Source organism: Anopheles arabiensis, chromosome 3 (assembly GCF_016920715.1).
Source record: "Anopheles arabiensis isolate DONGOLA chromosome 3, AaraD3, whole genome shotgun sequence".
Taxonomy (NCBI): domain Eukaryota; kingdom Metazoa; phylum Arthropoda; class Insecta; order Diptera; family Culicidae; genus Anopheles; species Anopheles arabiensis.
In genome coordinates this window covers 15,498,768-15,516,278 of record NC_053518.1, presented here as the reverse complement: position 1 = coordinate 15,516,278, position 17,511 = coordinate 15,498,768, and the positions used below count along the sequence as shown (strand labels likewise).

At 46.2% G+C, this 17,511-nt stretch overlaps 1 protein-coding gene across 1 annotated transcript in view; it reads left to right on the top strand.

Annotated features, from left to right (window-relative positions):
* Positions 1–5,170: 5,170 nt before the first annotated feature.
* LOC120902670 overlaps positions 5,171–17,511 on the top strand; it is a 33,972-nt gene continuing 21,631 nt past the window's right edge. Inside the window, exon 1 of the mRNA XM_040311630.1 lies at positions 5,171–6,736. The gene's annotated coding sequence lies outside the window, so the exon portion shown is untranslated. The remainder of the gene's footprint in view (positions 6,737–17,511) is intronic.

Below are 17,511 nucleotides of genomic sequence, written 5' to 3'. Positions count from 1 at the left end.
AAGGAGCATCTTTATGGCCATTATCAACGCATCGTCATCCGGCTGTGGCTATGCTGTGGGTGGAACCGATTAGCTTTTAGACCTACTGGAATGGTTTCGTTCGTACGGTACGGGACGGGTTGATGAGCTTCCCGCGTTCGATTGGGACGGCGATGAGATGAAATAATTTTATTACCAATACCATAAATTACCATACAAGTCGGGGCAGCACTGTTACGTGTCGTTCACAGTGTTATTGCCACTCGGTTCCGTATTTATGGAGCTTTTACAGTGGGACTTGTGGGCTGGTTTAAGGCGGGTGAGATTTACGAACGGTTGGTTTTAACGATAAGAATAAAGCTTTTCTGGGGAATTTATTCTCGATTGATTGCAAATAAAATGGAAATGCCTTAAGCCTTGTTAATTAATTCCCGTGTTTACCAATGTTGTGGTGCCTTTACAACAAATCAATTGTTAGTTGTTAATTGAAATAAATTTCGTCTTTTTCAATTTGCTCCATTTTTCTTTTTTTTTTATAGCAATTTTGCATACTTCAAAACTAATCTATAATTTTTAACGTTTTTTTTTATTTTTCCACTTTTATAATTCTTAAATCGAAAACAAATTCCATAAGATGAACTTGCAATCATAACAAAAAATGTCAACACATCCTTAATAACGTAATAAATTACTAATATCGGCAAAATGTGTATCTTTCTAACTTGTGTAAATGATTATTTTGCAAATATAAAACATATTGGAAAAAGGTTTTCTGTAAATGATACTAAAACTACCATTTTTTTAAGGTATTTTGAATAGTATGGCAATGTTTCTCAACATTGGTTTTAACTCTAAAAAGTCGTGAAATCGACCAAACAAGCTAAGGACAATAATAATAATGTTCTGTGTTGGTCAAAGATTTCAAATTGGTATATAATTGTATGAATTAGTTAAAAAAAATAAAAATCCAGCTAGAGAATGCTTTTGATATTCTTCAAATGCTTTAGTGTATTCTATATTTAAAGTCAATAATAGTTAAAGTGGAACTGTATCACGTCTGAAAGCCATTTTAAAAAGATCCAAGATTGTAAGATTATAATCAAAGTCTCTTACTTATTTAGATTCACCAAAACCCTTCACCTTAAATCACATGTCCTGCTGATCGCATTGAAAACATGTCCCAACATGCAAACACATGCTGACCATGCAAAGCCTAACACCTTTCGGAAGATTTACTCTCCCAAAATGATGGAGATTTCCGTTTCATAATCCAAACCAACCACCCACCCAGCCAATGCATCCCGGGGGCGAGAACGGGGTCAGTACATCGTCCTACGCCGACCTTGGAGCTTAGAGCAGGCGAGCCCACATGTGCCTGCGCGGGCGGACGTGGGAGATGAAGACAGATGTGCCCACGGTGATGTTGCCCTGTGCTGTTGTTTTCATCATTCGCACCACACCGGAACGGGGCTAGACAACGGCGACGACAACGACGACATTTTCGGCGTGGGCTTTAATTACTCTATCCGCCTGCCTACGCGCCCAATAGTCCGGTGGGCTTGGTCACGTGCTCAGTCACAAGCGAGTACGATCCATTCGGATCCATTGCGGGCCGGAACTGCAGTTCCGCACCTTGCAACTGGATAAACCTGAAGCAGGAGGAATATTATTAGCTTGGTCTTATCTTACACTGGGGGATTGTTCTTTGTGTTGAAGCAAGCGAAGCAGGGAAATCCCTTCGGGACATGCTCCTCTTTCGAACACGCTTCCTAACACTGCACACACTCACAGGGAAAACCCGTGCGATGGCACGTGAAGCATGAAATACGAATCCAGCTCCAAAACCACGCTCGAACGGGAGCGTCCCGGAAAATGGAAAAACACACAAACGCAAACCAATTCCTCTAATGGGTGTGTGTGCGATTGGAGGGGTAAATATCCCGGGTAGGTTTATGTATTCCCACTGTGGGGGGAGGAAATTAAAGGCCCTCCCCTATCTGTACCAAGGGCGTGCCAGTGAATTGAGAAGTGGCAAAACAAAGGCGAAAACGTTCGGCAAACGCAAACGTTGAAAGTGAAGGAAAACCATTTTCCAACGAAGCAAACAAACAAAAAGGGGGAAGATCGCGACTTTAATAAACAAAATGCTGCAGAGAGAGATAAGGGAAGCTTAATTTGACTAATTGCATTACTGCAACCTGAAAGGGAAGGGAAAGAAATTACGTTAGAGGAGAACATTAAATTGACGATATTTTGTCAATAAAAAATCATTTTTACCTCCAAATACCTCTCTAACAGGTTGTTTAAATGATAAATCTATATGTATGTCCCAACAGCTGTGATGGGGTTCGTGCGTCTGCCAAAACACACCCGTAACATCAACTCTCTTGGCGGAACAGTGGGTGAAGTTTATTTGTTTTCCTTCTCCATGCACACGATAATCCGATTTTGATTATAATAAGCCCTGGGCTGGACCTGGTCAGCGCGCATTCAGCGTTTAATGGTTGCGCGTTCATGGTGCAAGATCTTCGATACGTAAATCCTGCGGCTCGCTCCGCGCATCTGCCATAAGCTGGAAGTTAATTTTTATGAGCTTTTTTTGGAGGCTGGCGAGCTGAGTTGTTGTTTGATAGATAAGCGGATAGGATGGCCATTTAAGTAAGCCCAATTTTATAAACGGGTCTTTTATTGATAACGTTGTAGCGCTTTTGTACATAAAAAAGCTGTGTTTGTGTGCGATTGAATATAGCTAAAGCAGCACAGTTAACTAATGGTTCCCATTCGGAATGCTCATAATGCTTTCCGATTAGCTTGTAAGCTGTTCTTCCCAAATCTTCCCGCTTTGATTACTACTTTCCCCTCCCCTGCCCAGGCCTTATAAAGCTACTCCGCCACGCTGCCCTATAAAGCACCGAAATTGGCTCATTTTGTCCGATTTTGCAACACCGACCGGAGGGGGGAAACAATTTGCACGAAAATCGCCGCACACCGGCTCCAGCCGATGGTGCGCTGGAGTGAATCGGACGCACAGTGACGCACCGAAAAGCGCAAAAGATGATTGGCAATCATCAGGCGGTGTGGCGTGGTCCGGGTGAAATTGTTTTGCGGTAGTTCATGCGCCATTAATCCAGCGTCAATCTAAATTGGAACATTATGTCAAAGGCATGCGAACGGTGCGATGCGTTGCTCTGCTTGCTGCTTGGTGGTTCCCTTCATCGCATGCCATCGGTGCCCGGAACGGCCCAGGCAGTTAATGCGTGGCAGTGACATCGTTTCATGTTTTTGTTGTCATTTTTATGTTGCTTCTCTTCTCTGTCCATTGCCTTTCTTTCTGCACGCAAAGATCAGAGCAGCAGCAGCCGGTTTCGGCGATGATGTGATGAGGGAGTTGCCAGTGCGGCCAAGTGCAGCGAGCTGCGCTGCTTATGCACATGCGACGGGGGTGACTGCACATATGCGCACTTGTTGTGGAAAGATGTTTTATAATATGCCACGCAATGCACGTCGCCGTGTGTTGGTGTGTTGGTTTGTTACTGCCTTCCCTGTCTGTTTATCCCCAACGGGCTTCTATCGGTCGGGTAGAATGGCTTCTAGAATGATGGTATATGAGCTTCAACGCACACATACACACAGACGCATATGTGCACCATACCCGGTTTAGAGAAAACATAAATACCACAGCACACTCGGGAGACCCGGTATTTTCCACGCCGTTTACGCACGCAACCATCTCAAACAGAGGTGGATAGTGGGAAGGAAAAGAAAGAGAGAGACAATTTTTATTTCTGTCCCCGCTCTGTTGTCATCGTCGTCGTCGTCAGACGAATCGGACAGAAACCGGAAACACCGGTGGATAAATTTGTTGAACGCAGTAGAGCACACGATGAAGCCGGCATCATTATAAACTTATCATGAAAATCTGTCCAGCCCGGCTGATGGGATCATATTTTCATTGCAATACACAGCGGCAAAGTCAAGCCCGGCATATGAAGCAGCTACGAGCGAATAATAATTTTCAATTTAAAATAATTACGAGCGAAGTTGAATGTGAAAGCCGGTTTGATTCGTAAAGCTCGGTGAATTATCAAAAGCATTGGAAAAAGTGTTCAATTGTTCATATAAATCAACAAAAACGTAAGCTTAAGATGATTGTAACATTATTTAAAGGCTGTGTAAAAACTGTGTAAATCCCATTTACCAATACCAAAAGAGAAGAACAAACTGTTAAACAAAAGCAAATAATCAAAAAATAAAATAGAGAAAACAGTGTTGAAAAGAGTCTCGTCTTGTGTAAATAAAAAGAATTTTTTTTGAAAATTATGAAAGCCAATTAAAGTGAATGAACTATAAGACAAATCTATCAGACATTAAATTAAATTCGATTCATTCAAAACAAAAAAACAATAACTGCAATAATTTCATAAAAAAAAGAAAACGAAACTGAGAAAAGTGGACAAAGTAAAACTAAAATAAGTTAAAAATCTGCTGATTATTTTGGAATGAATAAAGGAATTCAAGAAATAATACTCTTAACCAAGTTTTTCAAGGTTTTTTTTAATCTGACTGACAACAAAGCTGCTCTAATTTTAATTCTAATTCTAATTCTAATTCTAATAACCTTCAAAAACACATTTCTTGTCCTATTGATGTTTAAGTAATTTTATAAGTGCAAAAAAAAGATGAAAACAAAACACAACAGACTAATAAAACAACAATCAAATTGCTTGAGTTTTTTTAGAAAAATTCACTCCAAAAAGTCATATGGAAAATATGTCCTGTACACGAAGCATAGTGCACCCCATATTCCAAAATCGATGAAACCGCACGCATGTTAGTCTGCCCGGTACAGACAGAGAGCGAGAGAGGGAGAGAAGCAATTAAACAATAAAAAATCGATGAAGAGAGAAGTGAAGAGCTGAGCAGTTTCTCTTGCACTCTTTCAGGTTCCCTTTGCATTCAACGCCTGCCCGTAAACGATCCATGCTCGGTAGCATATTTTTATGTTTAAGCCAGCAATGGAGAGAACGAGAAAGAGCGGAGAAGCAACATACAAACATTCCACAACGCTACGGCTACCGTAGCAAGCCTGCTGAGTCGAGGTGTGTGAGCGAAGAGCGAGCTCTTACTCGACAGAGAGAGCCGACTCGCAGGCGAGCAGCCGGGCCGGGGCTAAGCCTGCTTTTCCAGCTAAGCCATCCTCATTCCTCTTAAGTCGATCGAAGCGCGCTAACGTGCCCGCGTAGAGTCCGTGTATATGTGCGCGCGCGCGTTCAACTAAACGAACGATTTCAACGAGCAGCGACTACAAAAACCGTTTGTTTTGCTATTGAAACATTCTCGATTCTCGTGCGCGTTTGGTGTACAGTGCTGTGGATCATGTTTTGCTGCGGAAGTGTGCTGAATGGAGTGCTTTAATTGCATGCAAAGAAATAAGCAACACTATCAAGTCGCACCGCATTCGCGTTCCATTCTGATAGTAACGCGATAGTGACAGTGGGTGGCGCCTCCCTCTAAGTGTGTGCAACAATTGCACTGTATCGTCTGTGCCGGGCGCGCGCTGCACACTTTATCAGTTGCAGTTTATTTTCGCTCTGACCTTCCCGGTCGACTCCCGGAGCAATTGTGTGTCCAGTGTAAGGTTGTGCGGGGTGCAAGTTCTGCCGGTGGTTATTGAAAACGGAAAATAAAAGCCAACCAGTGTCCAAGAGCGATAAGGGTGAGCGAGCAACGGTGCTGCTGAGGCTGGCCCTTCGTTTCGGTGGCTGGTGTTTGCTGATGATCGGCGTTGTGCTCACCGATTCGGCGCCGGTCGCAGACCGGTCGAAAGCAAACTGACCACAAAAGGCAAGAAAACAGTGCAACATAGTGAGTGAAAATAAAAGTAGAAGGCACCAAAGCTCTATAACAGTTTGTTTTGCAGAGCTGTGCTCCGAAAACAAAGAAGGCAACGATTGTTGCGGTGACATCGCAGCAGAGTGAACAAGTGAAGTTACAAAAACGAATGGAAAGAATAAAAAAAAACATAGAAGTAAAACAAAAAGCACTGTTTGTACAGCAGATGTTGGTGAAAATCGGTATCGCCCCGCTAGTGGTTGGCTAGAAATAATAACATATTTGAAAGGAGCGTCCCTTTCGGGTGATGTGAGTGTTTGTGCATTTGTGCATTGTTTGTCCAAAACCAAAATCAAAGTGAAACATAACAATCAAACAGCAAGGGAGAGTTGGCAAACAGTTGGTTAAAAAAATCATTCCTCTAAAAAGAGAATCTAAAAAAAGCAATTGTGTCCAATCAACTCTAATCTAGCGATGTGTAGAAAGAAAGAAATCATATTACAACAATACACACACAGTAATACAAAAGTAACCATCCCAAAGTGAAGGTTATCAAAACGGATGTGCAAAATTTCCCTAATGTGAGTTACAGTTTGATTGTGGTGTGAAAAGTGTACAATAACATCAGCAAAGTGTTCTAAATTTGTGCTGATAAGAGAAGCAAAAGTGCACCACAACAAAAAAAGCCCAACATTCGCGATTTAAGTGCGCAAATTCAGTTCCAAATTGAAAAGAGAACAAATTGTTGAAAAATTACTTTCGTCGTGCGGCCACAGCTGTGTGCTATCAAAAAGCCGCAGTTTGTGATCCATCCGAAACATCCAGCAAAGCGAAGCGTAAAGTGGCTTTGAACGAAGCCGCCAATTAAACGGTTTCTATCACCAGACCCGAAGGAGCAGCACCAGCAGCAACACAACACACAAAGGTGAGTCATGCTGCCACGAACGATTGGCTGTTATGTTATTTGCGCCTTATTGGGACGGAAGCTGCGCGGAAGCTGAATCATGTCGCTATTTGCTGTCCGGCCGTGTCTGTCTGTCTGTCTGGCCTCTGTGAGTCTCGCACGCGCCACCGTGCAAAGTATGACGACACCTGCACATAGACGAGCCGCGAAGCAGACCCTGCCGATGGGTTGAGGCGCGAAGTTATGACATCGTGCGCCGGCTGCGGTTTTCGTGGTGGAATCTGTTTCTGTTAGTTCTGTTTTTCATTTTCTTACTCTTCTGAGACGCCCCGTCGCGTTGGTACCGCGTGAGCCGTGGTGGTTTCTTTCTCGATTGAAGACGCGAGCGTGGCAGCGGGTAGAGCACAAGCACCGAGAACTTAAGACAATGGACACACCATGGTCGGTGGTCGGTTGGAGGTGAACCTTTCCGCTCCGAAGGAATGTGTGTCCATGTCGTGTTTGGTGCGTAATTTATGGGTAATTTATGCGGGGCCAAAATTCCATCCCAGGCCCACAAGAACGCCGAGGTTCGTGTGCTCGAGGTTAGTGAGAGCGCGTAGAACTCACCTGCGGATGAGGTTTTTTTCGATGGTGCTGGGCAGTTTTCATTAGAAAATGAACGAACAAGTGGCCTCACCGGATGCAACGCGTGCTGTCTCACTCTTTTGGACACACACTCGCCCAGTGTGCGTCCCAGCCACCCGGTTGAAGTTGGTGAACCGTGGACGGAATGCAATAAAACACACGCCAATCTCTCCATCTGGATGGCGTGGCCTCTTTACGCCCGTTTGCGCGTGGTTCTAGTGCTCCAGGGCCGGGGAGGGGAGCGTTATGTGCTGGAGCATGTCGTGAAGAAAGACGCCGAAAAGTTGTCCGAAGGTGTCCGAGAGCCGTGGGCCCCACGAGCGCGTGGTGATTGAATAAATTACGGAACGTTATGGTCCAGTTTCGGACGCAAAGGAGGCCGCCCCCAAAGCCCTTCTTGATTGCTGTCGGCAGTACGACCCTGCTCATAATGGTCCTCAAAAACTTTTCTTCCCGACGAACGGACATTGAGATTGTTTAAAGAAAAAGTTGTTGGTAAATTGTTATTTAAACAGTGTCTTTGGTGTTTTCGCCCCCTGTTTTGGGCAATGTTTGTAAATCTTACCTCATATTTCAAAGACGCGGCCACTTCCCAGCGAACAAAAGAAAAGGAAGATCCATCAATCTATCCATTGCTCGAGGATCGGTAGCGTGGAAAATGGACGCCCGCAGCGTTCGCTGCTTCCAACATTCTCAAACATTCGGGGTGTAAATAAAGCCGTGGCCGTCTTTAATTGGGAGCTCGGGCAGAGTGTTGAGTGGTCGAGCGTTCACGCAACCCTTTGATCGGTACCCTTACGCTCAACTCCAGGTGTTACACATCCGTTCGAATTCTGAACAAACACGCACCGCCGTTCGTTCTCGATCTTGCCCTTCGACCGACAATGCGCTCGACCGGAGTGACGCAAGCAATCGAATGCAATCGACATTCGAGTTGACCTTCAACCTTTGTTTGTTGGTTTCCATTGAAGATCGCTCAGTGATGGCCACCCTTAGATGGTGGGCAAATTTTCGGAGGTCACTGGCACTGGAACTGCGGCAGTGCGTCGTTTGGACGTCGGAGATTCGGAGTTAAAGAGTGCACAAAACCGGTGATCTGCCGCCGAACGCACACCGCAAATGGACGCGAGCGCGCACAGTGGAATGTTGAAATTGGCCGCTGCGCGATCACCGTGTGCGAGTGTAATTACCAGCCTGCCTGCCTGCGGATCATTGAAAGGGGATGTGATGATCCGCATATATGTGCATATACGATTCACCAGAATTCTCTTCCGTACTCGCGCTCCACTCGCTTAATGGTTCGTCGGCCCGGCTAAACGATTCCATCGGTTACGATTTCTAATTTACATCTCTCAACATTTTGAAGATGTTTAAGGTTCTTCTTTTTCTGGGATCATTTTCTTTCGGATTGCTGGTAGGGTGGTTGCCCAAACGATCGATCGTCCGATCGGTCGGACCTCCTTTCCGGTCATTTGTTTTAACTTCTGACCTGGCGCTATTCTTTCTCTCCCTCTCTAGTGGCGCTGATGAGGCCTTCATGAGCTTCATGTAGTTGCTGCTGATGATGGTGATGATGATGATGGGTCAAAATGGGCATTGGAATGTGTTTTGTTGGGTAGAGGAGGCGAAGAAGCCGCCGACACAACTGTGCCGGCGATTTGATATATTGGATGCTGTACCCAGAGCCAGTCCTGGTGCAGGCTGTAAACCCAAAAGATCCCAAAACGCGCTGTTCGGTTCGCTTCAATTATCGATTCCAATTCCGGGGTTTTGTTGTGTTTTCCCTTCTTCTTCTTATTTTCTTTCAAGAACACTTTTGTTTCTTTCCGTGCTCTTCGGTTCTTCGTTTGCTTGGGAGAAAATTCGAAGGTAATTATTAAAAAATTCCTTCCCTTTAAGTGGCATGACTTTTCCAATCCTAGCGGCGTCTATGTTACGGTCGAGACGCTCGAGAGTCTTTAGGATTTAGGAGTCTTAGGATTTTAGAGCTCAGCAAGAGTCGAGGAAAATTGCGTACGAAGAAAAGTCACGGCCGGGAAGGGACTTGCCTTTTTCCCAATCCATCTTCCGGGATATGCACGTGTGCATATTTTTAGAATACGAAAAGCAGCCCCGTAATGACAACGATAAACGATCGTTAGATTTTACGGGAAAAGAAGGCAATCGTTCCGCTTCATTACGACGTCTTGTCGGGCGAAAGTGTTTGTGGTTGGAATGGCTCCATTGAGCAGCCTTCTTCTTGGGTGGCTAATGCTTACCCTACCTGGAAGTCTGAGTGTGAGTGGGCACATTTGGTTTTTTTTTTTTCTACAGCAATTATCATTACAAAAAGGGCAAATCACTTGCATTTTACCGATCTAAATGGAGCTCCGGCCGCTCTCCAAGCGCCGGACAATCGAAAGGAACAAAAACACTTGTCAGCAGGAGTGTCGGATTGCGAGCTTTTCCAGCCAATCGATTGTGCCATCCGGGTCCGCTTCCGGACAACCAGACAGCTCACGAGAACGCCCTGGGGTACTCGGGGTGACAAATAAAACAGCAAGAATGTGAAAATAAAAGAGTCCAACGAGACTGGAACGCCACCAGCGCACGGAAAGTCGTACGCGATGCGGCGAATGTCGCCTGCCCCGCCGGACGGTGCAGAGTGTAGAAATGTAAATTATAAATTGGAACTTCCTGTCAACCGTTCTTTCTTTCCTTCTTTTTTTATTATACGGATTTTCGTGTCACTCGTTCCATTCCGTTCCGTTGGCAAGGGCTCCGAAGCGACGACTTTGGTGACGATTGGGACAGAATTTCGACAAGGTTTTACCGTGAAATGCTCCCGGGCGCACGGACTTTCCCACCTTCTCGGGGCGGTCAGCAAGAAAAGGGTGGAATGACTGTTTTCGGGGGGTTTTCGTGTCCCCTCTGGGTTGAGTTTGAGATAGACGGGAAGGGGGAGTTTGCTGGAATTTCTTCCCAAAACCACACGAAAACGCGCCCCGTGCGTTTGCCTCGAGCGTTCCGGCGGGGTTATTGGAAATTTATCGATTTCGTTTCCGTCCCGCAGGAACGCGCGATCGACCTCATAAGACAATGAGAGAAAGAGTAGAAGAGAACAGAACAGAGAGAGAGAGAGAGCGAGAGTGAGAGAGATAGGGCGAACATTGGGTGGAATTTTGATATTAAACATCTTTACGATCATTCCCGGGGCCCGTTTTCCAATTTCTCATCCAAAGCGAGAAGCGCTTTTCGGGGCTCCTCCGTGTTCGTTTCGTTTCGGACTAGTGCTAGGCGGAAGTCGCAATAGAAAAACACTGTAGCTGAGTGAGGGCCTTTTAAAGCGAGTGAAAGAAAGAGCTAGAAGAACGGGGCACTGGAGATCACACAGACACACGCGCACTGCTGGAATGCTGGACAGAACGCACACACACATCACACAACAAAACCAGCCAAGAATCAGCTGCGGGAGGAAGCGGACAATTCCACTTGATTATGATCGCGAAGCACGGTAGAAAGCCGATGAAGATGACGATAATAATGATTGCCCCGCTCTCTCTCTCTCTCGCGTTGGTTCTCTTGGGGGAGGGAGGCGCTGGTACTTGCCATGGTCTGTATCCCACCGGCCAAATGAAGCCCGAATTTCTTCGTCCGCGATGGTGGATTATTAGAGCAAACGTTTCGGGCTTCACGGCGGAACGTTTTCGAACCAACACCGGGTAGAGAGTAGGGAATTATTCTAATGATCGGCTCCGTGATTTTGGTGCGTAAAGTTTTCATGTCCATATTCCACCTTGAGCCAAACCCTGCGAGAGGTCAAGGAACGAACTCGACGGGCGCCTTTTTGTGCCTGTGTGTGTATAAAGGGTACCCATTTTCCTCCCATTAGGCCAAGAAGCAGAAGTCCCGTTTTCAGGGGGGCCAAATTTAGCAACCGAATCCCAAAAATCTTCCACGCGATCAAGCCCCGTGAGAGGAAAATTAGCTTTCCTTCGTTAGTACGGTCCCTCGTCGTCTTCTGCACTGGGGTTAGATTTTTGAATTCATCTCGAGTGCGACAGGGAATACATGTGTGTGTGTGTTGATTTATGATCACTTCCCACGTGCCGCGCCTAATTTTGGCACCCTCTTTTCTTTACCTTCCCTCCCGAAAGTGACGCTCATTAGAAACAACTTCCAAAAGGGAGATAAATTTTGCAGTGCATCGCGCTTTTTCCCTTTCAAGGTTGATGGTTGGTTAGTTGGTTTGGTGTGGATTTTTCCACAATTCTTCTTTTTTTTCGCGATCAACTCATTTGGGCTGCAAACTTTCCACCACACTAAACGGTTTTGCAAACAAAGATTGGAAGTGCGCACAAAAGGGAAAATCGTTCCACTGCAAATGGAAAAACAAGAGTAGCGCACACACACTCATGCCACTTGCCGGATGGACGTGTGTCTCATTAAGGTCTGCACATTAATCACAATGTGGCAAGGGGAGGGGGGGGTGGAGGGGTGCGAATTTCAAGTGGCCAGTTGCTGCTAGACCATCAAAGCTCTCTCCGTAGGCCGTGGTGCTCTACTTGTGTTCTCAAGGTGTACGCTTTTTTGTCTATGTGTGTGTGTTTGGGCTCGCTTGGATGACTCTGACTACAGCTGTTTTCGCACATGCCAACATACACCAGAAAGAGCCGCCTGTGACGACGATTTATATTATGCTGAGGAACACAGTGGAGTTTGGTCTTCCTTTCTCTCCCCCTTAAACACACACATGATCACACAATTTCCCATAGCGTATGCTTTCCGGGGCGGGTCTTTTTTTTTGGTATCTTTCGGTATTTGCAGCATTGGCTCAAAAAAATGGCATAAAAGATAATCAGTGAGCAGCATTGTGGAAAGCGAGTAAAAAAAAGCACCCAAGAGCAACGTTACAAATGAGATGATGAAGGTACCATTTCCCCATTTTTGCTTCCCTCTCGTGACACACACCCAAGCTGGCTGGGGGGGTAATGTGTGCCGGAAATGTGTGGACAGCTAGTGCTGGCTGGCAGGGATTTATGTAGATGAACCAATACGAGAACGAGCGTGGAAGAGGAGCGTGTGTTTTTGGCCTGCAAAGAGAAATCAGGTATCGCACACACCCATAGAGACGCACCGCCGGAACCTTAATGGTTTTAATCCCGGACACATTTGTCGTGGCGCTGACTTGGGAGATGCCAACCAGTGCGCGAGTAACTTCCGTTCTGTGGACCAGCATTTTTTTGGTACCAAACCGTTGTGAGGCAGGAAGCGAGAGGGTCCCATTTCCGTCCCAGCTATTATCTGGAACTGAATGTGACACTCTCCAGTCCGGGGTTTACTGGGTGCCCTCTAGCAATCGGATCGGTGTCCTCATCATCATCATCATTATGATGATCTTCTTCGTGCGGTCTTTCACACCCTGTTCGAAGCGTCCCGGGACCTCCCGGGACTTCGGGCTAAAAGGAAACGCTTTGTTCCGAATCACCCTCTCCACGCCTCTACCTGTAACATGAAACCTTCCAAAACTGTATACAGCCACACAAATCCTGTAATTAACCGGAGGAACCAGTAGTGAAACCACCCGCAGGTTGCGCTCGCCTTCTGGGAGGTACGAGTCCCGCTTTTTCGGTTCCATTTTCTGTCACACGTCTGAGGGTATTTCTCAAAATTTAATCCTTTATTTTTGGCTCCTTTACTCCCAATGCTGGCATATGTTGCTCGGGTGTACATATGGCGTGTATTCTGTGCAATGTTCTAAATTTAACGCCCGCATTTGCATCCCGGGATGTTTGCTGAGCCACTCACATCACCCACAAGCCACCCAACAGACCACGTAAAGACAGGAAGTGTGAACAATTTAATTCCCTTTTCGGTGTGTGTACTTAAGGAGCGACAACAAAGCAAGCAGAGCAACAATACACCACCGATACACGTGCAAAACGGCTTTCCATGTTCCGTGTAGCATGCAAAAAGGCGCTCACCTCACATTGACTGACAGCTGATTGGGTTTTTGCATTGGCACTTGTCGCGGCGTCGCAGCACGGCTGCCGAAATGACGATAACGATCGATAAGCTCAACACAATGCCAGAGAAGCCGGGAAAGCGACAGCCGAAGTTAATTTGCGTCCCTTTCACCCTTTCCGTATTCGGGCGGGGACGGAGGAATGGTGCTATTTTTACATCGTTAATGTGTGATGGAGTAAATACTCTGTGCGTTTTTTTGGTTCCTTCGTTCCTTTTACAGCACCGTATGGTGTGCTTGTTGGGGAAGGCCCCCTAAAAGCCTTCCCGGTGGAACTTGGTGAATGGATCATTTCCATCGGGTGTGTGTGTGTGCGCCGTACAAAAGCTACGCGCCCGCGTGCACGCTTGTTGATCGATGTCATTTTCCGCCCATTTTCCTCGCATTTGTGGGGATTTTTTTTGGTGTTTGCGAATACAAGAGTACGCAAACACATACGCCACGAGGTTTTTGGAGTGCGTTGAAGCTCCATTTTTCCGCACATTTTCTCCAATTCTTTCCTTTTTTGCTTCCGATTCGGGAACGTAATTTGAATGGCATTTGTAACGCCGGGATCGGTCGCAAAAAGGAGTGTGTAAATGTGTATGTTGTGGAGGCTGAAAAGAGGCTACTTAATCTCGTGGAAGGTGAAAATTCGAACCTCAGCTCGTAGGGGCTTTGTTGGATGTCAGACGACATTCAATTCGCGGGTGTGTACTTTGGCGTAGTTTGAATTGAGGATGATTGGGCAGAAAAACGGGCAGACCAGACAGAGGCGAAATGTTTGTTCGTGGACTAAACTCAAGCAGCTTACTTTCACTCCAAGCTTTGATTAAAGTTAGAGAAAAGAAAGAAAAAAAGACGCACAAAGCGTCGATTCGCAATACACACCACGGGGCTAGTTTTGTCGTAATCAATTCACTTTGTTATTGTAACATTTTCATTTCATCCCCACCTTCAGACGCTGGCTAGCTTTGTGTTGCTTTCGCCATTCTCGCCAGCGACACCTTTAATTGAATGTATTTAGTTTTGCTGAATAAACATAACAATCTGTTATCTAAACAGTTCCAAAACCCCACACGGTTGCTGTTGCGTGATCAAAAAAATTAATGAAAATTAAATCATTTTCTTTAATACGTTTTCGACCTCTGACTTTGGCTTCGGTAAGTCGATGCAAACGAAGGCAACAAGCAGACGGATTGTCTGCTTTCTTCCTTTGCTTGCGCGATTGTCTCCATCCCAAGGTGCAGCTTCTTGATTATTTATACATGCCCTACCCCCATACAACTTAATTGTCGCTCAAACCGATGGAGATGTTGTACATCGCAGTGTCACTCCAATCAAGCTCACCAAAACCCTTCCCTGCCTTTCTTACCTTTTACATCCTTTTCGAGCTTCCCTGCAAAAAGGGGCTCGGGTTGATGGCACTCCCACCGTACGCTGTGTGCTTTGTGCCCGGCCAAATGCGTGTGTAGGTGCGTTGTTTTTGCCCTCCTGCTGCCGCCTTTGGCTTCCATCGTTTCTAGCGAGCAATACACCAAATCCTAACCCACCTCGAGCCCCGAGTGTGTGCAGTTGAGCGTGTAGAAATTACTTAAGAAAACAATAAGAAGCGGCTCAATAAGAGAAAAAAAAACCCAGCAGCGACAGCGTGCGCATATGCTTAGCATACCATTTGCATAGCATTCGGTGCAACATCACCACCACACGAGCACGGGGAGTTGGGTTACCGGATTGCGGATTGGGTCGATCGGTGGAGCCCTTTTTGCGAGTGTTGCACTCCCAAGCAGGGGCAGAAGAACCGGCACAAACACACACACTCAGCTGTGTGGATGGGGCAGGGTCATAAATCAAATCAATCGCCATAACGGCCCTCCACGGATGAACGTGTTTGTACAATGGGTGGTGCCCTCACTGGGCTCCCCGTCAACCCCTTGCCAATTGGACAGAGGAGCACGCGTTCAAGCCTGCAGGGGCAAAGAGTTTGTGAGTCCCTCTGTATGTGTGTATGGAAGGGCGATTTTTTTTTTCGTGTCCATCCATCCCCATTCTACGATGTTTGCATTCCCAAGCGAACTTTGTTTGCGCATGAAAAAACGCCACCTCGCGGTTGCATTCTAGGAAGGTTTCCACCGGTCAACAAGGAATTATGGTTTTCTTTTGCTTCCTCCTTAACCAATGGCATGTTTTAATTTTTTCACTGTTGCGCGGTTATGTTACGTCCCCGTGTGTTTGGCTAACGATCCCTCTCTGCTAAGCCCTTCCCGAAAATCGTACGGGCCGCCGCAAGGGAGGCATCGGATGACGGCGCGTTGCTTCTGTGGCCACTTTTGCGCAAAAGTATCAACTTTCGGTTTGTGTGTGTGTGTTTTTTTTTCTTCTTTCTTCTCGGTACGCTGCAGAAAAGGGAAGCAAAACTGGCGTGCAAATTGTGAGGGCCCAGAAACATTGTGCAAGAATTTAATGTTAAAAAAAGCGCTGGACGGCGTTAGTGGGTAGTCACCGCCGAAACGGTTTCGGGTTTTCGCGGTGACCTGCTTGATTTCAAATCTTGAACAACGTTCACCAGTACCCATAGGATACGCTCTGCTTGACGAGATGGGTTTTTTTTTGTTGCTGTTGTTAAAGTCATTCGTCTTTGATTGGGCACTTAAAAGCTGGGGGAACCCGCCAGACAGAACGGGTTGAGAAGGCTGTAAACGTATAAATCACCTCACCCAAACTTGCACCGATTTTAGGTTGAGCACAAACTCAACAGTTGAAGTAGCAATTTCAATGAGATCCCTCGGAAAGTTGTTTATCATTTTTTTTATCGTTTTTCTTGCTTGGTCGGCAACTCTCCAAGGAATAATGCATCCCAAGGTTGGCTGCCCGGTACACCTTCGAAAGCTGGTAAGACGGTGTAGCAGCTAAGATTTGGGTTAGCGGACTTAATCGTTTTGCAAACTCACCCGAGTGTGAATTGATTCGGTATTCCTTCGAGGTGCGTTTTGGAAGGATGAACCTCGGACAACGAACTTCCAACGCAAAGCGCATTGGATTGATGAACCTGCTGGAAGCAGAAAGGGAGGCCATTCGCATTATGGAGCAAGGTCGATGAGTTTTGAACGTTTCGAGAAGGTAGCACGCCTTAATGCCTTAATGTCTTTCTTATCGTTTACTGGAATGGTTTTGCACGGCGCAACTCCCTTGCGAATTCAATTCCAGCATTGGAGATCATTTATGTCTCCCAATTGCACGCAAAGAGCACACACATCGGGTGAACAAACATCAGGCTGCTTGCGTTTGTTGTGTGCAAAAGCCGGCGCAGGCTAAAAAGCAACAATGGCTTCTCAACACCTGCATTAATTTAAATTCTTTACTTGGTTCACCTACCTCTACCGCGTTGAGGTGATGCAATTTTCACCTTCCACCCTGCTGTCAAACAGCAAACCCTGAACCCTCCGTACCGTCCGTCCGTCCAGCCAACCGAAACCGGAGCTGAGCTCTAGCCCGACCACATTCCAAACCCGCTCTTTTGGCACTGTTAACATGAACTTCTTTTGTACGTGTATGCTCACCAATGCACTCTGACCCTTCCCCGTGGACCGTGTAGAGCATACGCATGGGAATTTCGTTTTTTTATGCTTGAATTTGTTTGTTTCTTTGCAAAAAAACGAAGCACTTTGCCGTGAGAGGGTGCGATGCACCAGCTGACACCCAAGCGCAGCCAGTTGGCGATGGCGAACTGTGAACAGGACACTTCAATTCGGAGCGTTTGGGACAACAGAAAGGGAACGGATGTGAAAGAGCATCCGGGACAGTGGAAAGACAGTTCTTTGGAATGTAATTTAAAATAGCTTTCCTATGTTTTGTTTCTTCTCTTTCTTACCGGTTGTACGGTTCAAGATGTCTCCTGAAGCTGCTTCTCGGTGGCATGTGTTTTTGGTGCTGACAGCATTGGAATTGCATGCTCAGCTTCTCCTTCAAGGCAGGCTCCAGATTCAGAATATCGATTGCATGTTAATTTGATCATTCCTATAGACACACACATACACGCTCCCGAGAGCTCCAGAACATCCAGAGTTCCTGGTCGATTCCATGGAGAGGCTTAAAGCCAAACCGTGCCTACGTCCACTATCGAACGAGCTATTCAAACTCCGTCAAGCGCAAATCCTCCCGTGCGAGAGGAAGTCCCAATCTAGCA